General features: G+C 46.4%; 1 long non-coding RNA gene across 1 annotated transcript; it reads right to left on the reverse strand.

The window, feature by feature from the left end:
• Nucleotides 1–3,126: 3,126 nt before the first annotated feature.
• LOC122376281 lies at nt 3,127–7,189 on the reverse strand. Its single transcript, XR_006255582.1, has 3 exons — nt 6,177–7,189; nt 5,927–5,999; nt 3,127–5,277 (listed from the first exon to the last, which is right to left on the reverse strand). It is a non-coding gene; the product is annotated as an uncharacterized LOC122376281 (long non-coding RNA).
• Between the last annotated feature and the right edge of the window lie 2,051 nt (nt 7,190–9,240).

The raw sequence follows: 9,240 nt of genomic DNA on the forward strand, positions 1-9,240 counted from the left end.
CCGAAAAGCCAACGCAAACGGCAAAAAAATCGCCCGACCGCCGCAAACCACACAGAAAAAGACGCCGAAGCGCCGAAAAAAAAAATAAAACCGCCCGCACCGCACCGACGCTAACTGCTAACCGAAAACGACTAAAAGTCGCCCGCCAGCCGCCAAACGCAAACAACGCAAATAAGCGCCCGGCCGCAGCAAGATAATAATTTATCAACGACTGGCAAACCGCTAGGCTGGTCATTTTCACAAATCAAAAAGATATCTGCAAAAATCTCCTAGATGAAAGCGCCCGATTAAAAAACGGATGGCACGTGCGTGTTCCTCGCCCCCAACTTCCTTCAGGTCAATCGTCATTTGGGTCACCTAACGCATTGACGACCGGCTAGGTGGAATGAACATTGCGCCAAGAAACGCAAGTATAGTGTCAAAAAGAATCCCCAGAATGGTGGATCCCAAAAGTTTGCAGCTACCACTTTGGCCCACTCGACGACACCTTAAACAATTGCCGACCGGATGACACCCATTGTTTGGTCACCCACGCCATAGCATGCATCATGGGTGCGCCGAAATGACCAAAAGTCCCAATTTCCGGTGTGCAGGGTCATTTTCAACGGCACGTGGCACGTGGTTCTGGACTTTTCCGGCCACTTTGCGACATACCCATGGGTAGTGCACCGAATGGTGGTTGATCTGCATGGAAGAAAATGGGGGGTCGTTTGGATCGTTTTCGAGCAATCTGCCGTGGAACGCAATTTTTCATTTTGCCCATTGGCTTAACACGGGAATTTTCAAAGTCACGTGGCACGTGCACCAGATGGTCCGCGGAGGGGAGACCCATACCAGAACGTAGATCACCTGGCCCACTAGAAATCCTGAAAAAATCAGAATTTTTGGAGCAGCCGTTTTCAAGAGCATCAAGTTGTACTGATCTCAGGCAGCTTTTGCCAAATTGTCAGGGAACTCAGATTTGTTTTTCAATAGAAAAACACAATTCTAAAGAATAGTGTTTTAACTATTGACAACAAACCTTCGGTTAACCAGCATCTGCGATGCTGGGCTCCGCATCGCGGGACCGCAGGTTGTTTGAGCAAGCACCTCTGTAACGCCGCAAAAACGCCCGCCGCCAAACGAGAGGATGAGCCTTCCACGTGCAGATCGGAGTGCGTGTGCTATGAACTGACGTGCGCTGCACTCTACTAACCGGTCTCTAGCGGTGTGCCAAATTTGAGTGCAATCGGCCCGGGCGTTTTCGAAATCTCGAAGCGGCACCCTGCACGTGCGCACGTGCAAGCTGGGTCCTAATTGACTTGTGCACGACACCCTTTTCGCCGGTCTCTAGCGGTGTACCAAATTTGAGGTGAATCGGCCCGGCCGTTTTGGAGATCTCGAAGCGGCACCCTGCACGTGCGCACGTGCAAAATTGGTCCCATCTGACTGTTGCACGGCACCCTACTCGCCGATCCCTAACGGTGTGCCAAGTTTGATCAAAATCGGCCCAGCCGTTCTCGAGATCTGGAAGCGTCACCCTGCCCGTGCGCACGTGCAGCCGCACCCCCACGGTGACACACAGAAATGCATTGCCCGGCGGTTGCCTACATCCGTGCCAAGTTTCAGTGCCATCGGCAAACTAACTACAGAGTTATTAGACTTGTTACCGAACTGACAACTCTTCGTTTTGCACGTGGCACGTGCATTAGGGGTCACCCATACGCATCGAGAATAGCACACTACGTGTAAGAAAGGAAGAAGCTATCCCACACAAAAGACCGCGAGTGAATCGGTCCAGTGGTTGCAGAGATATAAGGTTTGTAAAGGCACCCCACAGGCGGCCTACTGCTAATATTTAGCAATAATCAGTGTCGCGTCCGCACACGGGAGGTATCGCCGTCACCTGTTCGTATACTCTAATGTGGTTGGGTTCAAGCCACAGTCGAGCCCTGCTTTTTTACAGCTTTTCTTAAAAACGGCACATCGTGCAGTGACGTTCTATACATTGTTGGAAAGAGCATCGAAAGTTGTATATTTTATTAACTTTTCACTTTTATATACGTGCAACGTAAAAACTTATTAAGCAACAAAGACGCCCCCATTGACCTTCCATGTTAAAAATTGTCATTTTTAAACAAGCTTTTAAAGAAAAAAACGATTTTGCACAGCTTAACTAAACACAACAGCATATACTATGCTCCTTCCTCAACAACTCTTGAATGTTTGGACGAAATCGTGACACATAATTTTTTACAATGCGCGAATGAAAATATCTCTGCAAAATTGTCCATTCACTTAACATGGGACACAGCAAAATTCCAACTTTGACCTCGTGCAAAGAAACGTTCCGAGATTCTGACGGGTAAACGGCGCACACTGGCGTGTACCGGAACGTGTTTGCCATTAAATGCCTGGAAGAAAACCACCCCTTTCTTGGCTCGTTTTTCCGCCATTAGCGATGGCGCAAAAAAAGCCCCAAACCCCCATTGACTTAACATGGGGAAAATGGAAACGCACGTGCCACGCGCAAAAGAATTCTGAGCGAGTAGCGACCGGTACCAGCAGCTAGATCGCCTCCGCGAGCCCATGCTCTGAAATTTTTACGAAAATCGTTGCAGTAGTTTGGGCAGGTAGCAAGGTGCCCCAATCCGCGGCCAGACATGCAAAACATAGCCCGATGAACGACTGCTCCGGTTGTTTTTCAATAGAAAAACACAATTCTAACGAATAGTGTTTGTCTTTTCAAACAACCTGCGGTTACCCGCCGCCAAACGAGAGGATGAGCCTTGCACGTGCAGATCGGAGTGCGTGTTCTACGAACTGACGTGCACTGCACTCTACGCCGCCAACCGCAAAACGCCGCAAAAAACGGCCGCCCGCCGTCAAACGCAAAAACCGCAAAAATGCGCCCGGCCGCCGCCAACCGAAAATAAACCTTTTACCGAAAACGACGCAAAAACAAAATCACCCGCATCGCGGCGGGCGGGCGATGGGCGAATTTTTCATGGGCGATTTTTTTTAGCCAAACTCAGACTCGGGCTCTGAGTGCAGCCTGAGTTATAGATGTCGCTGTCATTCAGCCACTGAAACAAAAGCGCCACGATTACCGTCAAATCATAGGTATTTCCTACGCGGCCGAGAAAAAAAAAATGAAGCGGAAAGTGAGTAAGTAAGACCTACCTGACACACGGTACAGTTGTTTTGAACATCACCAGTTGAACCACGAGGCATCCATATTCCATACCAACGAAAAGTTTTCCATCTCTTGGTATATTAGCCGTAGGCTAATATTCCAGGCAGCGGCACGAGGAGCCGGATGGAGGAAACATGGATGCACGCTTGGTAAGGGCAGGATAGTATATTAGGACGTGAGCTTTACCAAAAGGCATCCACGCACCGCGCTGCCCGCCCTTGACGCAATTAGCAAATAAGTTGGCTCCAAATGTGATAGCCATCTTTCAATTACGTTAATTCAAGTTCGAAAGATGATTGGTGTTACTAAAAAAAGACTACGTCAAGAGCCCGTTACGATGTAACGGAAGACAAACCAGCCACTCCACACCTAGGCAGTTTTTCACACGCATTCCTGCATTCACACTCGCCATTTCGTGCACCGGCCTGCCCGCTGCACAACGTAATATCTATGGCAACTATACTGTCTAAGGCATGATTGTTGCTCCTAATGGTTTTCTTTTTTTCACAGACTGGAGTGTGCTTTACATGAAAATATAATGTAGTAGATGATACCTGCTCATTTCATCACTAAACGTGTGAAATGTTCAAATCATGTTGGTATGTGGATAAGATCCGAGACTAGGAATTTAAAGTGTAGAAATGTCGGTGGCTGCTGGACGCATCTGCAACTGAGCTCATGGTCCTAATCATCCGCGAAAGTGACGAAACTACAGGAATGTCACGGTAAAGATGCGCAGTACCCTGTATGTTCATGGCATACAGCTGCAAGCTAAGACAAAACTAGAAACGATCTTTGGGTAGAACATATAAAGTGAAGCAATACCAATGCAGAACTACTTGGAGTCACAGGAACCAGTGTGTCCAACATATCAATCAGCTAACATGTAAGGACGCATGTGTAAGGCCGCATGTGCAACTGTAATCCCTCTTGATCGACTACAAGAATGGAAAGAAAACGTCAACGGAGTAAAACTTCACCATGTGAATCTGCGTATAACTGGCATTCGTGATCAAGTATGCACAACAGATGTGAGGTGAGGACGCGGTGTCATTGCGATACAACATCAACTGATGCAATATTGGAATGCATTTTGCACTCATTCTTGCATATTGATAAGATCAAAAGTAAGGCGATAATGTGGATAAGTGTGTTGACAGATGTCGAAGACTGACGGTGATTACGAACTGCTTAACAGGCGACCGGATTGACGGTGATGCGCCTGACCGATCGTTGGAGTGCATGTCGCATCTGATGTCTATGGAAAACGGCAAAGGAGAAAACAGGACTATGGTGAAGGGCTGTTCTAACATCACATAAAACGGGAATGAGCAGTAACACCTGCCAATGAAAGCAGTGAAAAACAGCGAAACTGCCTGTTTATCCTGCCATGGTGCTAATGCCCAAAGTCAAGTTTTGTTTGTGTGTGTGTGTGGAAAGCGGTAGGGCCCTATGCGCTAAGCTATCATCCGTTTTAGCTTTGGTATCACAATACAAGTATTAGGTGCTCGCACACTACTGCCAGTAGTTCAGTCGGTACTGAGTAGCCCGCAGCTAATAACAACCTGATATTTGCTTCCTGCACAAACGTAGATGGCGGCTAGCATTATGGAAGTGTCTTTACATGATGAGTCTGATCGACGATGATGAATGAAATAATCATTTGAACTCGTTGAAAGATGACGATGTCCGGGTCACAACGAAGTGACTTAAAACTTGCAGGATGAATAACTGATGATTGGGCCGATGAATGTGGCTTGTGCTGCAGCCGAGGCCTGTGGGGACGGACGACCGGTGAGGTACAAATGGAGCAAGGAAACGAGACGTGAATGTACACCAAGCACAATGATATTTAGCTATCATAAGCGTTGACAATGGTGAATAGTCCAGCTGTTCGTCATATTGAGCCTTCACGTCATAGCCATTGCAATATCAAGCTCCCCAAATTGTCATTAGCTTTCGCAGCCCAAGTCCAGTATTGAGTGCTCAAAGAACTTGCCAAGGCAATATAGCTGTGAGCAGCCCGAAGTTCATGGACGGATGATGACCTTTCCCTCTAGCAAAAAGTAGACGACGTCCAGCGCTATAGTCGAACAGTGCCACTGCCAGAAAGGGAGAAGGTTTGCGAAATTCTGTTCGAATATCGGGAATTCGGGAATTCGGTTAGATGGTTATGGAATGGACCATATTAAGGCATTTAGAATATCCTGCGCACGGTTTTCCTGAAAACCTGAAAACCGTAGATAGTGGGAAAACCTCAGGGGGGGGGGGGGGCGGAAATCCGCCCCCCCGTCGGTGCGCGGGATATATTTGATTGATATGTGTAGGCACTGCTTTAAAAATACAGTAAAACACTGAAAACTAGTGATGTCAATTACGGAAAATCGGAATACCGATACCAAACCAAATACCAACCAAAACCGTGGAGAAATATACCGAAACCAAACCAACTTGGGAACATGAGGAAAAAACCAACTTTTTACCGATTTCTTAGCCTCTTAGACATTAGCGAGGGTTCATGATACCAACAAAATACCAAACACATTAGGATTGAAATACCAAATACCGAGTTGGTATCGGTTTGGTATCGGTATACCAAAAAGTTGGTATCCGATTGACATCTCAACTGAAAACCAAAGCAACGTTGGAATGATTTTCCGTAGGTATGCGTTTAGTTAGCCAAGCAAACAAAGTCACAGGCTCTTGCACATATTACAGAGTGCTCCGGCACTGGTGTAACAAACAACTCACTTGCACTGGGGTTCGGGCTCACAGAGTAGATCCAACAGATAACAGGTCGCATTCAGCATTGCGCCGGACACTGCTGAAAATGTTGACAAGTGTCTGTCAGTAAACGCAAACATCAATCCCAATTGATAGGTACATGAAGACGATGACAAACATGTTGGCATTGTGTAGGAATGAGGACAGTAAATGATCACACAAAATGTAAAGCATTCTGCAACGTGTTGACAATGGACATTCAAATATGAATACATACCAGCCGTACGCAAGTGTCTTCGAAAATGTTGATCTCTTGATGGTGATGGAGAAGGTGTATCACGTCCACAGGCTTCAAGAAGTCGATCCATTGTCCGCATATTGTTAAATTTGGTCATCACATGTCCGTTTTCAACGCATCCGTAAACCGATGGCGAGAGCATTTAAGAACGTTTGAGCATGTGACTGAAATACTCAAAGACACAAGTTGGAGGAAGGAGCAGGCGAAAAAAGAAAGATAACAACACAGTGTATGAGCATCGTGTTCCAGTGCTAAAAATATAACTGAACAGGAAATGCAATATCATGTGTGGATCGCTCATGAGTGTGAACACATGCTTACATAGATGCATACCTACACTATACGAAAACATGACCGCTTTTTACGAGTGATTAACTGCTACATTCACTGAACTGCATCATGTGGTACATGTTTGCGGGCGGAGCATGTCTACCGAATTCATCGGCAATACAATTAAAACAAACACACACATACGTAGAACTAGATGATGAGAGCTAGTGTAAGCGGGTGTACAGGTGGCTAATGTATATCTGCAGATAACTAATAGCTAGTGACAAATAAAAAAGTGCCAGCAACGGTCAGCGCAATGGGTGCTCCGTGATCGACGGTAAAATCTTCAACGGTATCGACGGTAAAGATGACAGGTAATGCACCTGTGAAAATAGGAGAAGCAACGGATGATTAGCTGACATGACAGCAAGTCGAAACGAATCGTCGATAAAATATAATATGTCAAGTCCGCGGATTTCTAAGCTTATGATTTTTCGATTTCGACGACTGTGAGTGAAAATGCATATCAGATGAGATATTCGATAAATATTACTAAAACCCTTAGAAGTCAATAGGCAGAGGGCTACAAGCCTACTTTATTCAACGTTGAATACCCACCCATAAAGGTCAGTTCATCCGAGTATTACCGCCTCCAAAAAATATTAACGTTTTGTAGGCATACAGTACCGTAAAACCGTTTGGAATCTTGGAGCAGAGCTGTTCGTTAACCCGCGCACCGACGGGGGGGGGGCGGATATCCGCCCCCCCCTGAGGTTTTTCGCGAATAGCGGGAAAACCGCGGCGCGTAGCGCCGCGAAATTTGGTATGACTATAACCTCATCAATTTTACACATGGTGTGCAAGTTTGAGCCTCCTACCTTTCAAGGTCAGGTCACCAGGTCACTTTGAATGACCCAACCTCAAGTCACTTTTTTGCAACTTTGTCACCGTGCCAGAGCTACAGTAGATGTCGGAGGTCTTTGAAAGTCGCAGGATATTATTAGGTCATTAGTAGCTACAATTTGTATATCTCGGAATTTTGATATCGGTGACCTAAGGTCAGGTCAATTTCGCGACCTCCCCATTATAAGTCAATGGGGGAAAAATCAACTCCCTGTTTTTACCACTAAAACGGGTCGGAATGGCCCCATATACCATAATGACTTCATATACGATCAACCTTCACTACCTTGAGGTCTGTTTTGCTGTTGGGCAGCTGTGAGGTCATGTGACGTCATCAAAGGTCACCAAAGGTTTTTGGCCAATAACTCCGTACAGGAACAAGATACAGACGCGTGGATGGTCTCATTGTGTTCAGCTCGTCAAGACGCATCGAATGATATACATGATGACCTCGAGGTCACGTGACCTGAGGTCAACCTTTGACCTTGACCTTTCGAGGTCAACATATATATCATTCGATGCGGATTGACGAGAGGATCACGATGATGCCCTTAGTTTGTTTCTATCTTGACTAATTCGAGAGTTATTCGAGAAAAACTCTCTCCATATCTAGCGCCGCCATTTTGACTTTTTCGACCCCTGTGACGTCATCTTTGACCTGACCTGAAAATGACCTTAGTAAAAATTGTAGATCTTGACCGTGCGTATCCGATGCCGTTTACCGCTTGTCGCTATCTTGCTTCGTTCTCGAGATCTCAGGGGGGGGCGGTCATCCGCCCCCCCCCGTCGGTGCGAAGGTGGCGCAGACCCCCGTCGGTGCGCGGGTTAAGCTAACAGCATCCTTTGATAATGAAATGGGCCGGAGGCAGAAACTGGCACTTGAGAATGCAGAGGCAGTCATCACACAGTCCCAGAAGACGTGACTGGACAAGGCGTCCAAGCGGCGCCTGGTCATACACGGTTGCCATTGGATACTGCGAAATCAGCCTGCAGGCACATAAGGACAAGGAGTTAAAGTTTTGAACACGCTTTTCGTTCCCTTGTTGCATTACAAAAAAAAAATATTAACGTTGTGTAGGCATATCTGGTTTGGTAGCGTGTACCATTATGCTCCCATTCCACTTACTGGTCACAGATCCAAACTCATGAAACTCCTAGATGCCGTTCATGATGACGAGTGTGTTCAATGAAGCTTATTCTGATGCATGATGCACTGGTATGGTATGGTATGGTATTTGTAGCTTACGGGCCACCACAGCGTCCTGTATTTGGGCCCGGTTCTGTCGTCCGTCTTCGTTGTTGGTCCGTCCGTTGCCTTGAAGTGTCCGTTGTCTTCTTGGCTCGTAAGGGTGGGCTGAGGGGTGGGACTGGGTTCCTAGCTATCTCCTCCCGGGTAGCCGGATTGCCCCTTCTATAATTTTTTTTTTGTTTTTGTTTTTTTTGCCATTTTGCCATTCTGGGGTCTTTTATTTTGATTCTCATTGTTTTGAATATTGTTTTTTCTTTTTTGCTTCTTTTTTTGGCTTTTTTGGCTTTTTTGTCCTTGGCTCTAGGGGAGGAGATTTACAGGTCATTGATCAGCCCAGTGTTGTGTCTTTAGTGGATGAGTAGTGTTGTTAGCTCGGGGTGTAAGTCCCCGAGCAGTGTTGTGAGTGTTAGTGGGATGTTGGCGTCTCTGCAGTATGTTTGTATGTGTGTCCTGTGGTGTTGGTATTGTGGGCATGTGAGTAGCAGATGTTTGACAGTGATGAAAGTGTTGCAGGTGTTGCATTTCGGTCTCGGGCTTCTTGTGATGATGTAGTTGTGTGTGATAGCGGTGTGTCCAATGCGAAGTCGTGTGATAGCCCTCTCGTTTTTGCGTGAGTTCATG

This window comes from Amphibalanus amphitrite, unplaced genomic scaffold, assembly GCF_019059575.1.
Source record: "Amphibalanus amphitrite isolate SeventyFive unplaced genomic scaffold, NRLGWU_Aamphi_draft 002083F_arrow, whole genome shotgun sequence".
Lineage (NCBI taxonomy): Eukaryota > Metazoa > Arthropoda > Thecostraca > Balanomorpha > Balanidae > Amphibalanus > Amphibalanus amphitrite.